This window comes from Otolemur garnettii, unplaced genomic scaffold (genome assembly GCF_000181295.1).
Source record: "Otolemur garnettii isolate 467f Iridium unplaced genomic scaffold, OtoGar3 scaffold00049, whole genome shotgun sequence".
Classification (NCBI taxonomy): Eukaryota; Metazoa; Chordata; class Mammalia; order Primates; family Galagidae; genus Otolemur; species Otolemur garnettii.
This window is the reverse complement of record NW_003852444.1, coordinates 10,145,654-10,164,105: the sequence shown is the minus strand read 5'-3', so window position 1 is coordinate 10,164,105 and position 18,452 is coordinate 10,145,654. Positions and strand designations below refer to the sequence as shown.

Here is an 18,452-nt window from a genome sequence, read left to right as displayed (position 1 = left end):
CTTAATAAAATACACAGCTCTGTTAATTTCAAACAAAGCTATGCTGAGATTAAAAGAATTAACTGAATTTTCTTCATTAAAAATAAAGCCTTATTGTTAACCCCTCTTTTATCTTTAAAACTTTTAATTTTTAATGATTATGGATACATAATCATTGTATATATTTATAGGATGCATATGATGTTTTGATACATACAATGTGAATTAGTCAAATCAGGGTAGCTGGGGTATCTATTACCTTAGGCATTTCTCGTTTCTTTGTGTTAAGAATATTCTAATTCCATTTTTTTAGTTGTTTTAAAATATACCCTAACAACTTATTGTTGATTTTAGTCACTTTGTTGTGCTATCAAATATTGTTCATTCCATCCAACTATCTAACTATATTTTTGTACCCATTACCATTAACCATCCCAACTTTGTCCACCACCTCCCTGCTACTCTTCCTAGCCTCTTGTAACCATCATTCAAACTCAGTCTCCAGATAAATTGTTTTTAATATTTAGCTCCCACATGTAAGAAAGAACATGTAGGGTGTGTCTTTCTGTGCTTGGTTTACTTCATTTAACATAATGTTTTCAAGTTCCATCCATGTTGTTACAAATTTGATTGGCAGGATTTTGTTTTTTATGGCTATATAATATTCCATTGTATATTTGTACCATAATTTCTTTATCCATTCATTCATTGATGGACACTTAGGTTGATTCCCTATCTTGGCTATTATGAATAGTGCTGCAATAAACATGGAAGTGCAGATTATCTTTTCAGTATACTGAATTCCTTTCCTTTGGTATATTCCTAGCAGTGAGATTGCTCAGTCATAGAGTAGATCTATTTTTAGCTTTTTGAGGAACCACCATACTGTTCTCTGTAGTGGTTGCACTAGTTTACATTCCCATCTACAGTGTACAAGGGCTCCCCTTTCTCCACATCTTCAACAGCATTGTTTATTGCCTGTCTTTTTTATAAAAGCCATTTTAACTGTAGTGAAATATCTCATTGTTGTTTTCTTTGCATTTTTCTGATGATTAATGATGCTCACCATTTTTTCATATACCTGTTGGCCATTTGGTTGTCTTCTTTTGAGAAATATCTATTCAGATCCTTTGCTCATTTTTGAAATTGAGTTATTCAATTTTTTCCTTTTGAGTTGGAGCTTCTTATATGTTCTAGTTATTAATCCCATCGCAGATGGGCATTTTGAAAATATTTTCTCCTATTCTGTGGGTTGTCTTGTTCCTTTGTTGTTTCCTTCTCTATGTAGAAGCCTTTAGCGATGTGATCCCATTTGTCCAATTTTGCTTTGGTTTCCTGTGTTTTGGAAGTCAAGCATTTCCCAAATGTTTTCTTTTGGTAGTTTCAAAGTTTCAGGTCTTAGATTTAAGTTTTTAATCCATTTTGATTGATTTAATTTTTGTGTATGGCAAGAGATAAGGATTTAGTTTCATTCTTCTGCATATGGCTATCTTGATTTCCCAGTACCATTTATTGAAGAGACTATCTTTTCTCTTTTGTTTCTTCTTGGCACCTTTGTCAAAGATTAGTTTACTATAGATGTAATTTTTGGCTTATCTATTCTGTTGCATTAGTCTATGTGTCTGTTTTTATGCTAGTACTATACTGTTTGGCTACGATAGCTCTGTAGTATAATTTGAATTCAGGGAATGTGATTCCTCCAGTTTTGCTTAGGATGACTTTGGCTATTCTGGATCTTTCATGGTTCCATATACATTTGAAGACTTTTTCTTTTTTTTTTTTATTTCTGGGAAGATGTATTTTGATGGGGATGGCAATGACTCTATAGATTGGTTTGGGGTAGTAAGGACATTTTAACATAACTGATTTTTCCAATCCATGAGTGTGGAATATCTTTGCACCTTGTGTCCTTTTCAATTTCCTTCATCAATGTTTTATAGTTTGTATTATAGAGATCTTTTCCTTCTTTGGTTAAGTTTACTCCTAGGTATTTGATTTTATTTGCAACTTTGGTAAATGGGATTACTTTCTTGGTTTCTTTGTCATCATTAAGCTTTAATATGCAATGTTAACTGATTTATAAGTGTAACTTGCTTCTTGAGACATGTCCTTTTGGAGTAGCACTTTTGATGTAATTGTTCCAAGGTGCAGTGTGGGCATCAGGCCCCAAACCAACCCAATCACAGTCTGAGAACCACTAAATGAGTGGTTCTCAACCTTGTCTCATATCAGAATGGCCTATGCTTTGTAACTCTCCCTAAGCAATTTCAACAGCCAGAGTTGAGAACCACTGATTTAGAGCCCCTAAAAATTTCTTCTTCAATTTCTGTCACTCTCTATATTTGGGAAATGTATTGTGGTTATTTTGCCAGTTCTTCTATGCTCAGAAGCTTGGGATTAACATGATTTCCCATTTTATGGACAAGAACACCAGGCACAGAGATACTGTACTTTGTGTCTGTGCCAGAGTTAGGACAACAACCCACTTCTGCTTCACAGTTGTTAGTTAGCTCAACTGTTGCCCAAATCTGATTAAAAATAAAAACACTCATCTTAGGCTTTTCCAGGCAGCTAAATGAGAAGGGCACAAGGAATTTATGTTTTTCTTCACAGAGAAGGCTGAAATTGCCAAACCAATTGAGTGAATGTACACTGTTTACCGGTCGATTATATTATTGAAAATAGAGGTGGGAAAGGTTTAGGTGTCTGGCTACTCCTGTTCTCCAAGTATGTGGTATGCAGTGTACCAGGATGTTTCTATGCATTGCATACTATGGAATGTGAATTATCCCATGCTAGAGCTCACTATCATGGGTTTTTTGTGCCTTATTGGTAAATTAAAAATAAAATGAAACCCCTTGGCTATTTGTTTGCCTTTGAACAAATGAGAATAAAAATTTCCCTCCCCAAGATCTCATGGGAAACTGTCCTGTTGCAGCTTTGCTTTTGTCAAACCATTAAGCCAGAGTTTTCCTTGTCATAATTTCATTTGATTCTTTTTAATTAGAACTCTCTGTGTGGTAATTCCTCTCCCACTCCGGTATTTACAAGTTTCAAATATTTGTTGACTGTTATCAGACAGCTCCTCGTCAGTGTTGCTTAGCCTGCCTTGCGTGTTTAGTTTCTCTAATCATCTTTCTGTGGTTAGACTTTCTATGCCATTCGTCCTACTTTGGACTAATTATTGTCATTTTCTTACCCTGACTCCCACTCTGTGGCTTCGTTACTATCATTCTTCTTCTTTCTTTGATGATACCTCCCAAATTCATTGTCATTGGTTGATTTCATAGTTATGCTGTTAACTAAGACAATTCAGTTATCATTGATACCGCATTTTGTGCATTTTGTTAGGAGCTTCCCACTCACTGTCCAACTCTGAATTTGTTTTGATTTTATCTGATTGACTACTTGTACCTCTATTTGAGCCTCTCGCTCTTTCAAAAATAATGTCCAAATATATTTCCATGACATACCCAACATTTTGTAGGAATAAAAACACCAACTGATAAATTATGATGATTCAGTTTTGTTCACTTTCAGCCGTAATTGTATTCTGTTGATATTTGCAAACTCACTGAAATTTATCATACCCAGGAAAGAATCGTATGGAAAACCAATGTGCTCAAGGTCTTCAATGGATTGCTCTTAGGATTCTTCTGAAACCTTTGTTTTCACTAGAAATATACATGCTGCTTATTCTTTTGTTTTCTAAGGAATACCACCTGGACCTCTCTATCTCCATCTCCACATTGATGTACTACACACTGTTATTGTTATTGTTGGTTATCACCCATGCTGACCCCAATGGGGTATCTTAGGTTCCTTTCCTTTGAGCACATTTTAAATGTTGGTATACATAGATTATTCCCTTTTTCAAAGTCTTCTACTCTATTATTCCCTTTTCTCTCATAGAATGTTCTCCTGTGGCTCCCCAAACACAATTGACTTGGCCTCCCACACACATTCTTTTTTTCCTTTAGATGAGATTAAGTGCATTCAGGGTGGTATTGCTGAAGACCTTGTTTTCTTTTTAATTCATGGAGTCTTTCTCATTCTTCTCTGTTAATTTAGGACATATGTATTACAAATTTGACTTAGAAGTCAGACACAATTGAGGAGAAATGAAGCAAATAAATGTATCACCATGGGGAAATTATTTAGCCCTCCTGAGTTAAATAGAAATAATGATACATATTCACTGGGTTGCTGTAACCATTAAATGAGATGAAGAACTTAGACTTCTTAGCAGTGTCTGACACATAGTGGGTACTCAATGTGGGGTTCCTGGACTTCCTACCATGAATCTTGTCACTAGAGTGCTCATTCATTGTGGTGGATATTCACACTCCTCCTGCCTCCTCGGGCTTCTCTTTTATCTCAAGTTGTATGATTGCTTTCAAAACTTTGTTAATATCTGTGCTCCTGAATTATTTGTAGTAAATCACACATCTCACTCCACCAGAGTTGCCAGACGTATCTGAGGTCATGGAGATGTGTCTAAGAATGGGCTTACTTCCGAGTGCCTGTAAGTGCCCATCTAAGAGGCCTGGGTTGAATTTGTAAAGGGCACCTTTTTATTCCTTGGAACTACGAAAAGAGGTCTCAGCTATTATTGAAAATCATTCCAGATCCAAACACAAGTCCCTTCTGTCAATCAGCTGGTCAACTGTAGGGTTCATCATCTTTTGCCAAGTGCTGATTAGAAAGCAGCATCCTAGCTCCGTCCGTAAGGAGGTGATTATCAATTGTGGAGCTACACAAGGCTTATGCTGTGAGTGTTTTCAATGTAATTATGGAGTCCTAAGTATCTGCCCATAAAGAATTATGTGGCTCTTTCTTTCAAAGTGCTAACATTTTTATCCATAAGGGAAATATTTTATTAAAATATGATAATATCATGGATGCTTATGTGTGGTGGCCAGAAGCTGCCAGCTTAATGATTGTATCTTCAAGCAAAACCATAATATGAATATAGGAAGAAGAAATACACATGAAAATCTCCGCAGAAGAAGTTGGAAAGCAAGAGAGGGCTCTACAATGGCCTGCTGAAATGGCATAGCAAGTACGAGAAGGTGATGGAAGTGGAGGATTACCAGAGCCTGAGCCAACACGCTCAACAGCAGTAAGGAAGAAGGGCTGCTGTGGCAGCAAACTTAAACAGGACACAGGGAGGGGGCACTGATTGACTGCAGACAAACAAGGAAGATTGTACCTGAAGGCACTGATTACACTATTCCATCTTCTAGGCTCTTATCTTGAGATAAGCCCACAACCAGTGTGACATTGTGACTTAATGAACTCCTCACTAGAGAAGGAGGATATCTCTTCCTTTCTTCACACGTGCAAAACTTCAAGTTTAGGTCTGCTACCAAAAGCAGTGGGTAAGGAGAGACAAAGCCTGAGAGGGAAACCAGAGTAAGGACAGAGGACTGGCCGCAGTTTCATGGAAGAACCTTCCATCACTTGGTGGGAATGAATTAAAAAAGAAAAATTTTAAATGTCAACAGCATGTGCTTTCTCAGACAGCTTTCTTATTAATAGTGCATAGACTTTTCCAGACTCCCGCCCCCAGGAAAGTGCAGCGAAGGGGCTGGCTGTGCCCATGCCTGTACATGTAGCAGTCCCAAAGGATACCAGAAGGATGATAATAGCATTCAACATCGAGATTCCATTTCATACTTTCAAGGACCTTTGTATTCATTAATTCTTAATCCCTTATCCCTGCCTCAAGCTGTAGTTGACAGGCCAGCCCTTATTTTCTCAGTTTTACGAAGCATGATTATGAAATACAGAAGTTTGGCCAGTTGCCCAAGGTCAAAATGAGTCAGCGACAAAAATGGCCTAGACTACACCTGCCTATTCTCAGAGTGCAGATCAGAGTGTCTGGAAAAACAACATAACCACCTATTACAAGTTATTAGTGACAGAGATATGAGAATACCAAGGCAGCCTGCCTTTGTTTCCCCCATGGAGACAACGCTGTTTTTCATCTCTCTCCCTACAAAGGATAACAGTATGATGAATGCAGTGCTGTGTCCTCCGTATAAATGGCATTGAATGTACTTTAAAAGGAGTGGGGGAAGTGATCTTGACGTTAATTTTAAGAAGCTGTACCTCCTGCTCCTAAAGGACCTATTTTGGAACTAAATTTGGAAGTCATGTATTCACAGAAAGGTTCTTTCATTATCTTAAATTCAATATTGTAATTGGTATTAAACATTGGAGATTATACAATAGAAATGTAGAAGACTTCCTTCATACGAGGTTCAGGTCTGTATCGGGGCAGGTGTCCACAGCCCAGTGTTGCTTATTAATAGCAGGTAATGCTGTGCACTAACATCTTTGAGTTCTGGTCACTGAATCCTGCGCGGATTCGACTGGTCCTATTAACTAACATCTTAATCCAATTTTTGTGAGAGGGAGAATAATGAGGACTTTTCTGTAAAATGAATGAAAAACGTAAGTGTCTTTCTAGAAACCAAGAATATCTGATCAGATTCTTCCAGGAAGCAGAAATCCCATAAATGTCAGAAAGATATTACATGCTGGAAAACCCCTTTGGTCAAATTCATCTGAAGAAGGTACTATTGGTAGGTGACTTTTCAGCAAGTCTGTCAAAAGCTTCTTGCCACAGATAAAAATTCAATAACCTTTCACAGTGGATGTGCCACAATTATCACTCATTTAAAAACAGTCCCTCTAATAGAGTATTTTATCAGGCTGGACAGTCTCTGCGTTGTTCATTATTTAGTGTTTGCTAAGCTGATGGCACTTCCACCGCACTTTTCTTATCTCTGCTTCTTCAGAATTGGATTTTATATTTCCAAACCAGTCAGATATGACAAGTCATTTTCTTCCCTCTTGTCTTTTAAGAAACGCAAACTTGATTTCTTTTTTCCAACAATCACCACTTAAAGATTAAAGTTATTGGAAACGTCTGTATTAACTAGCATGGGGCCGTGCAGTGGAGGCCTATTGCATTGTAATTGCAATTGGGGTTTTCCCCTCTTCATTTTTATTCTTTGTAGTTTCCTATATATGTGTACTCTGTATCTCTTTGGAACCCCCCATTCTGCTAAACCACACAGTGTATTGTAAAGATGAGGTGTTATAAAGCCTGATGTGGTTAGAAGACAAAGCAAGGGAAGTATTATTGGAATTACTATATTATAGAACCGCAATAAGGCAGTGATAAGCAATGTAAGTGGTTCTCTCTGTAAATATAGACTGTCTTTATATGAGAAGCTCCCTGAAAAGCAAAATGATAAAGTCATTAGCCTGACACCTGAGGGAGACCTGCCAGTCAAAACATCTCTTTCTATCTATAGTTCATTATTGAGAATTTTAACTATTTCAAATGTGAAAAAATTCTACTACCTCTGGTTCCAAAAGGATTTTAAAAGATCTATATATTTTGCCCAAGCTTTGGACCTGATCTAGAGTGTGTACTTTTAGGGGTTTATCTTTTATTCCGGGTTTTATCTCGTGAGCTCAGGGAATAACCCTCTTTCAGTTAAGACCAAATCTCTTCTTACAATGGGAATCCCTGGAAGATTTGGCTCTGAGGGCCTGAAAAGAGGAACAGAGTAAAAGGGCCACACATCTCCCTTCACTGGGAACATTCTTTAAGTCTACCGAGTCTGTCCATTCTGTCCAAGACAGTCTCTCTCCATTTTTAGGGAAATATATAACAGAACTTTAGGAAGTTTGGTGACAAGATTTTCAGAATCCTGAAAAAGATTGTGTTCGAAACTCCCAGCAAAATATTCACTTTAAGATTTATGGATTATTGTTGTAATCTTCGAACAGAAATGACCCTGGAGTTTTTCTTCAAACACTACTACGAAGGGGTGTCCTTTAGAATGAGCTTCATGAGGAAAAATATTACCTCAAACCTTCCCCAGAGACAGGAGATGCTCATCATGTCTGCTTCTAAAAGAGAATGTGACTAAAAATCCACCATCGTATTATTTGTTTGGTGGCACCACAAGCCCAATTAACGCATTTGTTCAAGCCAACAGCCTTTTAGCTTTTCACAGAAATCTTGGAAGTGAGCTAGAGAGACACCCCACAAAGGAGTTTTGCATATGCTGCCGTATCTGCCTCTCTCTGGGAAGCAGAGCAGGGGTCACTGGCAGACAGATGGCTGCCACAAGTCTCTCCAGTGGCCAGGAACCCTTCCCTCCAGCTCCCATTCCCACAAAATAAGTGGGGAGAAGTGTTTTACTTAACACTGTGCTGGGACTCTCTCTCCCTTGACCCAGCCCCACCCATGGAACATTGAGGCCAAGTCAACATCTATTACACTCCTGCTTTATTTCTGCCTCAGCCCCAGCATACGGAAGCTTGTCCTTGACACTGCTGGTGGCATCATCTGCATCGTGAATTCCTCATAGGATTGTTTGCAAGATCAAGTCAACTGATGTACACACCGCACCTGATCCCTGGGACTAGCAAACAGTGACCGCGCACTACATGGCTTGCTTTCTTCTGCTAGTTCTCCTTTTTAAAGTTCCTGTCAACATCCTAAGAATATCGTATTTCTGACTCTCATTTTGCTGCCAGTATTTGCCCACAGTGGTACTCACTGTGAAATCTCAGGTCTGCCTCCTGTTTATTTCCCCCTCTCCTCTCCTTGCTGTGGATAGCTGGGCCATTCTGCTTGAAATTTTAATTTCACTGCCAAGGGATCTTTAATGTATTGCATTTGAAATCAGATTTTGAGCTCGTAAGTTTAACAGCCTTCCAAAATTTGCATGGCCTTGAAACTTAGGCCCAGGGTAAAGCTGTATTTATTCAGGGCCATAATGAGTGAGCCAAACTTAAGGTTAAACCTCCAGCTCTCATTAAATGACTTTCTCTGTAAACTTGTACATCCGTGACACAGGGGACATGGAAATGAAGAAGCTGCTGCTTTGTTGCTTTGTAAAAACCAACAAAAATGGCAGACGTCTAATCCCAGAGCCTATAGTAGCTTCGGAGCTCTTGGCCCTTGAACATCAAAGGATTCTGTGGTGTTGAATGGGCTTATGCATAGCTCTAGTGAAGATCTACACGAGGCTTCAGCTGGGCCTGCTCCACAGACGTAACAAACAATCAAGCTAGCTTTGACCACTCCTATGCCGCCTCTGGGGTACTAAAACACCTAAGAGAGTCAGTAGTCCCAATTTTAGGGTTTAGGTTTTAGGAGGATGGGCTAGGAATGGAAATTAGTATTCTCATTTTTATTATCATTTTAACCATTTTTAATGTACAGTTCAGTGGCATTACAGTTCAGTGCACATTTACAGCTTGTGCAACCATCACCATCATCTATCAGCAAAACTTTTTTTCTTCTTCCCAAAGTGAAACTCCATGTTCATTAAACAATAAGCCCTCATGCTCTCTTACTCTGTTTAGCCCCAGGCAGCTTTCACTGTACTCCCTGTCTCTATGAATTGACTACCCTAGGTATCCCATATAAGTGGAATAATACAGTACTTGTCCTTTCAGGGTTCACCCATACTGTGGATATGTCTGTATTTCCTTCCTTACTAAGGCTGCATGGTATTCTAATACATGGATATACCATATTCTGGCTTCTCATTTACCCACTGATGGATGCTAAGGTTGCTCTCACCCTCTGGCTGTCGTGAGTAATGCTGCTATGAACAAATCTTTTCAGGTTTCTGCATTCAGTTCTTCTGTGTATATTACCCAATAGTAAAATTGTGGAAATTAGTAATTAGAGACCAGATATAGTTCACATTTCTTTCTACTTTTTCCCAACCCCAGCATCTACCCCTGTTTATGTAGATGATGTGTTCTGGAGAAAATTTTAAAGGCCCTACATATTGCTCCTCTTGCATTCCTAGAGAATTCCAAATTTGCAATTGAAGTTGAAGCTTATTATTCTGTTCCCTAGGTCAGCTGTTAACAGGGTGGGCTATACACTCCCCCAGGGATCATGTAAAATAATGCTTTGAGGCATGGGAAGAAAATATGAGACCATTTATACAGTATTTTTGAAACTAAAACAATGAAAAACAATGTAATTTTTACTGATATTTAACATGAGAGATGACACGGTAGCCTTCATTTGAGCCATTCATTATCAGGTTCTATATAGAAGATATCCCAAGGGAACCCCCAAAGCCTCCACACCAAAAAGGGGCTAACTTTTTATCCTCTGCCATTTTGTACACTTTGTAATACGTGCTTCGTAAAGTGGATTTATAGATTATATTTCCTAGTTTTTACTACACTCACCTTCCCAAAATGGATAAATGTCTTAAAAGGGAAACCAAAGATTGAAAATACAAGTAAGAATGGGCAATGAGAAAATGGCAGAGCTAACACTGATCTCGTTCCTAGTAGGGCAGGAATAATCTGATCAAATGACTGGGAACAGGCAGAAAAACTTGAACTTGTTAAGTATATTATCTGAAATATGGATTTACAGGTACAATCATTAACATGAACCTTATCCTAAGACTATACATGCCTTGACATATTAGTTGAACTAAATATCAGTTTGAAACTGTCAGGATCAGGAAGCTATTTAAGAATATCACTTGTGGCTCAGCGCCTGTAGCTCAAGAGGCTAAGGTGCCAGCCACATACATTCAAGGTGGCAGGTTCGAATCCAGCTCAGGCCCGCCAAACAATGACGGCTGCAACCAAAAAATAGCCGAGCGTTGTGGTGGGCACCTATGGTCCCAGCTACTCAGGAGACTGAGGCAGTAGACTCGCTTAAGCCCAGGAGTTGAAGGTTGCTGTGAGCTGTGATGCCACGGCACTCTACCCAGGGGGACAGTTGGAGGCTCCTGTCTCAAAAAATATACATATATATCACTTGTTCCAGCTTAGCTTATCTTTTATTGATTTCTGGCTGTATTTTTAAATGTATATAGAATATTATGACCATAATAGATAATGCATACAGTTTATAAATAACTAAATGTACATATACTAATGATCCAGATTCAAAAATTTTTTGCTCTTGGGACATAATCAAAGGAGTTTGAAGATCATGGCTTTGCAGTATCATCTCCAAATGAAGTTGTTATGGGACCACAGAAGTGGCATTGCCATTGCTTATTGTGTTCTTGTTGCGGCTTGTGTGTTTGGGTTTTTTTTTTTTTTTCATTTTTAATTCTTTTTAGAGACAGAGTCTCATTCTGTTGCCTAGGCTAGAACAGTAACATCATCATAGCTCACTGTAACCCTAAACTCCTGGGCTCAGGCGATTCTCCCGTCTCAGCCTCCCCTGTAGCTAGGACTCACACTACAGGCTTACACTACCACACCCAGATGATTCTTTTTTTCTTTCCTTTTGTTTTCTTTTTTTTTTTTTTTTTTTTTTTTTGTAGAGACAGGGTCACACTATGTTGCCCAGGCATGTCTCAAATTCCTGGCCTCAAGTGATCCTCCCACTTGCTGGGATTACAGGCATGAGTCACTGCATCTAGCCTATTCTTATTCTTAACTGTTTTTATTTGTTTTGTTTTAGATGAGCTCTGTGAATTGTCTCTAAAAATACAACATAATTAGGACGTTAGCAGCTCCAAATTCTTTCCATGTAACTTAAAGTAAGTGGTAAAGGATAGAAGTGACTCAAATAGGATTTTCTAACGGAAAAGCAGAGACTAAGAATAGTTTTTCCCCTACACAGGTCTTTTGTCCATCTTAATCATTGCAAAGAGAATCCTGTCATGACTAAAGAAGGGCTCTGCTAGAGTGTAGAGAAACTTGGCCTTTGAGTTACCTGTTATCTGTTACTTATGGCAAATCGTCCCAATGTCCCCACGATTCATTGAGTTGACCAGGCAGTTTTTCCAGAGGGAGCTCCTAAACACATGTGCTCAGGTGGTAGCTAAGCTGGAGGCTCCCTGTGTGGGACACCCGGGCCTCTCTCCACTCACTCTCTCATCCTGGGCTGCTCCAGTCACAGAGGTCTCAGGGCAGTTCCAGGGCGTAAGGCATGGGTTCTGGTACTCACACACCAGAACTACAGCCATTCCTATCAGCAACACAACCCATAAGGCCAGTGGAGATTTAAGAGTTGGAAAAAGACTCTACTTTTTTTTTCCTTTTTTTTTTTTTTAAAGAGACAGGATTTCAATCTGTCATCCAGGCTGGAGTGCAATGGTATAACATAGCTCACTGCCTCCTCCAACTCCTGACCACAGACAATCTTCCTGCCTCAGTCTCCTGAGTAACTGGGACTACAAGTGAATACTACTACATCTAGCTTTGGGGGGGAGGCAGTATTTAATTTGGTAGATCTGGGTTTCACTGTGTTGCCTCGGCTGGCCTCAAACCCCTTGCCTTAACCAATCCTCCTTCATTGGCCTCCCAGAGTGTTGGACTGACTCTTCTTCTAAATGAGAAAAGCTGGAAAGAACTGTAATCATATTTATTCTACCACACTGGTAAATTATGAGGAAATAATACCATAGAAGACAACATCACTTATTTATAATTAATCACTTTGGCCCTGCAAGAATGTGTTTTCTATGCATGTCCTTATTAAAAATAATGTATTCTCAAAATGATAATACACTTGATTTTTTTTTATCAGCATGAGGACAAGATAGAGACTAAAATGTGCAGTTAAAATAATGCATCTTTTCAGTATTCCTGAATGGTATACTCAAAATGGTCTTTATATTCATGGCTTGAAATTAGCTAAATTAAGTTTTCAATACAAATATATTTCCCTAAAGTTATAGCTTTACTTCCTTTCTTCATTAGACATTAATTTATAACATGTCTTATTGGATGAATTGTTCATAGGGATTTTTTTTTTTTTTGCAGTTAGACCTCTTATAGTTTTATTTTAGAAAGGCAGAGTAATTATAAACTTAAGTATCTGAGTGACCCTGAATAGCCTTCAGAAGGTATGCAGAATACTGATACTTCACTAATGCCATATATCCTGATAACTTGAAAATAAAAACAATAGAACCTCCATAGACAGCCATCTCCATACATTGACCACCTCCTTAAGTTGACCTAATTTTCAGAAACCAAACATGCATCACATGGATATATCGGTATCGGAGGCCTGATTCCTTATGTTGACCACCTCTGCATGTGGACCAGTTGGTTATAGTCCTTTAGGTGGTCAACTTACAGAGGTTCTATTGTATATATTAAAATATCCACCACAACTTTCAAATACTTCATTTTTACTGTAGTCTTTTGTTTTTAATAATTCCTAGTGGCAAATCATAACTTAATCTAAATTAGAATTTTCCTTATGAGAGTCTAAGGAGTTCAAGCCATTCTGGTCTTTGGGAGTCAATATTCTTAAATGTTAATGTGGTATTTTCTGTATTCATTGTTTGGATAATGGATTACTCTATGACTTCCTTTATATACCAACCCTTTACTAACGATCATTTCTTAAGATTTCATGAAACAACACAAGGCTTCATTATCAGGAGCTTCTATTAGCTGGAACAGAACCATTTGAAACTTCTAAGTGGTTGAGAAATGCCCCCCAGTAATACACTTAGAAGGGCTGGGAAAAAAAAATAGTGAAAATAGCTATTTAGCTTGAACTTATTAGAGGTCAATTACCCGTGTTGCATTCCACTTAATTTTCTACTTTCCACACTGAATTAGTCCTATGAATTAGTTAACAACCCAACCACCACTGCCAGATCAGTTAACACTAAGACTTTTTTCCCTCCTTAGTACTTCCCATTGCGATTGAGATTACAAACCAAAGCACCAGATAGAAACCATAACCAATCTAAGTGTCCCGAGTGGCCTAGGACACTCAGTTTGATTGTGATTTCTATGAGGAGTGTCCAACCCATGGTACACAGACCACATGCTGATTTTGTGAGGATTATTTTTGCTTATCTATGGTACCTAACATCACAAAAGGTATGCACAGATACACTTTTTTTTTTGCTGATAAAATTTTGTTAGTGTTTGCGTATTTACCATGTGGCCCAGGACAACTCTTATTCTTCCAATTTATGGCAGAAAAGAAAAAGGTTGGATGCCCCTTATAGATGTTGGCAGGGTCAGTATGATTATATAAGGATCAGTAATAAAACCAGATTAAGGGGTAACTCATTGAACAAGCAGGTGCTCAGTAAATGTTTTATCAAATTGAATTAAATTAACAAAATGCTTCCAACAAAGGCCTGAAATCTGCTGCCTTGCTTCTGTTTGCCGAATTGGCTACTAAATCGAATGAACCGATCCTTTTTATTATTTGTGCAAGTATTAACATTCCTTTTTCTTTTTCCCTCCCATTTCAAGCACTGACAATAACAATTATCTTATAGCACAGAAAGTTTCCTCTCTAGTCATCCATTTATCTCTGCTAAGAATTTCTCTTAGGATTAAATAGTACAATTGCCCTTGAATTTCCTCAGTATTTTGATCATTTGCTTCCATATTTAAAGCAATATATTTAATCATGTGCCCATTTTATCACTTGTTAAATGTGATTTTGATTTACTGAAAATGTTCTCTGACCTTCTACTTTGACTTTCCTTAAACAGTCTTTTCCTCAGTACCTACTTTAGCATAGTTGTTCACTCACTGGATTGATATAGGTGTTCCAAAAGTTCTTTTAGAAACCAAAAGGTAGGGAATTGGTGTAGCTAATTACCATTGAAAGGGAAATGAAGGTGATGCTAAAAACCAGAAGACTTGTTAAAAATCTGTTTAGACGGCAGTGCCTGTGGCTCAAAGAAGTAGGGCACTGGCTCCATATGCCAGAGGTGGTGGGTTCAAACCCAGCCCCCGCCAAATACTGCCCCCCCAAAAAAAAAATCTGTTTAGAAGACATTTGCCCTCAGATTTTCTTCCCCCACTTCATATACCTGTGCTACTGCTCTTATTCAGATCAAAATACAGCACTGGAGGCTTAGTCACTAGAAATGGTAATAGATTCCTCAGACTGAGCAACCTAAGTCATAGCTGATTGTGGAGGCTGTTACACTGAAATTAGGCAAAATTTATAATAACATCTGTTGAGACCTCTCTCTCTCTCCTGTTGACTGGCACCCAGGTATGTAACTTCAGACAAAAGACTAGAAAGTCTTCTCTAAACAACCTGATCATTCCTAGAAGGAGAAAAAATAAACAGCAAAAAGAAAAAAAAAAGAAAAAAGAAAGAAAAGAAAAAGAAACAGACACTAACATTGATGCTTCCCCAATAAAAGAGACAAGCCATATCACCTACAAGGATGACTATAGTCCACCTCCACAGACACCACTCTTCGGTCAGCCACACTTAAATATGAGCAGATAGCCAAGAACAGTAGGCTCTTGAGGTGACCATATAATACGAAACCCGAAGACCAAAGTAAACAGAAAAAGCAACTTAGAATAGAACGAAATTATCTGGAAAAAAATATATACATATTGAAAAACAGTGAAAGTTAATATCCGTAGAAGAAGTAAAAGAAAACATTGTATCCGTAAAACAAGAATAATATGCTATCTGAAAAGAACATTCAGAAAACAAGAACTCCTGGAAATGAGAAAGTGAAATGAAAATCTCAGAAAAAAGATCAAAATACAGAGTTGAAGAAATATCCAAGAAAGTAAAACAAAAAGACAAAAGAGAAAAAAAGACCCTATGGAATAATATAGGACAGTGTTTTTCAATTTTTTTTTTTTTTTTTTTTGGATCTCACAGCACACTTGAACCTGTAGTTAAACTTCCATGACACATTTAAATTATGTTGAAAACAAAAGAGTAAAAAAGAGAATATACTTAACTGTGCCTTGAACTTCTTTCAAAAATAATTTAATTAATGATCTTTAAACATTTTCATGGCACACCTAAGACCCTCTCATTGGACACCAGTATGCCATGGCACACCAGTTAAAAATCACTGGTCTAAGATATTCAGCAACTGAGTAGCAGGGCCACAGAGAAAAAGAAGAGAGAAAATAAAGGGGAGGAAGCCATCAGAAGATTTAAGAAAACTTCCCAAATAAGAAAACATAAATTTTCAAATTGAAAGTCCTCAGTGGATTCTCAACAAGGCAGTGATAACAAAATTATAGAACCCTCAGGATTGTACAACTGTAAAAAAAAAAATAAAAAGTTTTACCCAAAGAACCCAAGAAACAGAAAAACAATGACTTGTCAAAAGTAACACAGGGGCTAGATGACAATGTAAAAATACCTTTAAGATTCTAAGAAAAGTGATTTCCAACCTAGAATTATATATCTATCCACACTACCAATTCAGTGTGAAGGAGGAATACAGGCGTCTTCAGACATACACGGTCTCAAAAAATTATCATCCACGCAGTCTTCCACAAAATCTACCACACTGAAGGAGTTTACATAAAAACAGGAAGACCTGGGCTGTAAGAAATGGAGATTCTAGCTCTTCCATGGGAGGCTCACACTCCCTGTGTCTAGTGATCCCTGAGAAGTCTCAACATGTTTTCCAAGTACTCAGCCCTAACAGCGAAGGGCATGGAAACTAGCCTTTGCCATCACTGCTTTTGAGGGTGTAGTGTTGAGGACAGCCAGACTTTGACTTCACCAAGAGGACAGGAGAACTCACAGAGAATGAAGGGGAATGTGGGATCACCATTATGCAGAATCCACGCCAGCACAAGACCCCAGACTGGTGTTTCAACAGGCAGAAGGATGTAAAGGATGGAAGATACAGCCAGGTCCTGGCCAATGGTCTGCGCAACAAGCTCTGGGGAGACTTAGAGCAGCTGAAGAAGATTCGGACCCATAGTGGCCTGTGCCATTTCTGGGGCCTTTGTGTCCAAGGCCAACATACCAAGACAGCTGGCTGACATGGTCCTACCATGGGTGTGTCCAAGAAGAAATCAGTCTGAAGGCCTTGTTTATTAATAAATAGTTTATATACCTGAAAAAAAAGAAAAGAAATGGAGAGTATAGAATACTTACAGAAAGAGAAAGATCACCAGAGTGATAGTAGATACAAGATGATAGCTGTGCCACAGGCCCTGGGAGTACCTTGCCCAGAGAGGAGTAGCTCAGGTCTCAGAGAGCTCTGCCCAGGTAGATAATGTTGGTGGAATACCCAGTGTGTTTGCATTTACTCAAAGGAGAATTGATCAGTCAGGGCAGAGTTTAGAGGTGAATGATTCCTCAGTACTTAGAAAACTAAGCATTAACTAATAAGACTTTTAATAAAACTTGTAGAGCCCTGCATAGCTTTAGATGTCAATAGTGTTTATCCAGGCACAGTCATATAAATACAAAAGGTTGATTTAACCAAAACTGGGAGAAATCTGGAGGAAGAGAATAATGGTAAAAAGTGTGTATGTGGAGGGCGGGTAAGTCCACATCTCTCACTGTGTGAGGGCCACAGACAAGTACCTAACACTGAAAAATCGCAAAGAAGCAAAATGGGCAAAGAACTGCACGGGGATATGAACCAAAGTAATCAACTAAACAAGTCTGAAGTAGATTTCTCGGGGGAGAAAGCAGCTTATGAACTCTACGTGGCTCTTCATATACATATTTAGCTCTAATTAAAATAAAAAGTGAACTAAGAAGTGAGTACTGTAGCAAAACTCCTCTCTTAGGGCTTGTGCCTAGTTTAAGTTTGTAATCAATTCTAATTAATACTGTGTGCAAATATGTTGGTAGATCCAACCAAGAAAGAGCCTGCAGAGTGGCGCCTGTGGCTCAAAGGAGTAGGGTGCTGGCCCCATATGCTAGAGGTGGCAGGTTCAAACCCAGCCCCGGCCAAAAACTGCAAAAAAAAAAAAAAAAAAAAAAGAGCCTGCAGTCCACAAAGTCCTTATTAGTCTTCTAGAGATCTAAAAACTGAAGGAAAGTGGCCTTTCAAATGTTGGCTGGAATCTGCACTTTCAGAACTGCTCCTGTGATACTTATGAGAGGAGGTTCTCTGGAATCTGCCCTCATTTCTAATATTGAGTATTATACCCAAATCTGACCAGAATGACTTATTTACTTAGGTTCAAGTGAGATGATAAAGCTTTGCCATCTAGTAGTAATCAGATCTAGGTGGTGTCCTTGACATTCTGCCCTTCTCAGGGATACGCCATCTTGATGGAGGTGTTGTGTGGTTTCATAAAGGTTATTATTAGATCACTGAAACCAACAGGACAGGCCTCTGTACAGTAAGAAGCCTAAGAAAACAGATGGAGCCAGTTTCTATTTGTTAGTATTCTATGAGATGCAAGAGACCCCTAGTATTTTAGGTATAATGAAAAATGTATAAGCCTATGTATTAACACATGTGCTTATGTAAATATTAATAAACAGATGCACATATATGATAAAATTGGTAAAAAAGATGCAAGTATGCTTAATATTTAAAGGTATGATATACCCCCCATAAGTTATAAACAAATCATTATTGTGTAAATATCTCTACATACTATTTGATAGAGTTTTGGATAAGGTGACCAGATTTTAACATTGGTAAAGCGGGACACCATTGATGGGGGAGGGGTGTCTTAATTAAAAATTTGATCTAGGCTCGGCGCCT

At 38.4% G+C, this 18,452-nt stretch overlaps 1 protein-coding gene and 1 pseudogene across 2 annotated transcripts in view; both read left to right on the top strand.

Moving 5' to 3' along the window:
• Nucleotides 1-18,452, top strand: part of EXOC4 (exocyst complex component 4) — an 812,900-nt gene that overhangs the window by 685,475 nt on the left and 108,973 nt on the right. The window lies entirely within an intron of this gene.
• On the top strand, nt 16,105-16,803 carry LOC105887132 (annotated as a pseudogene).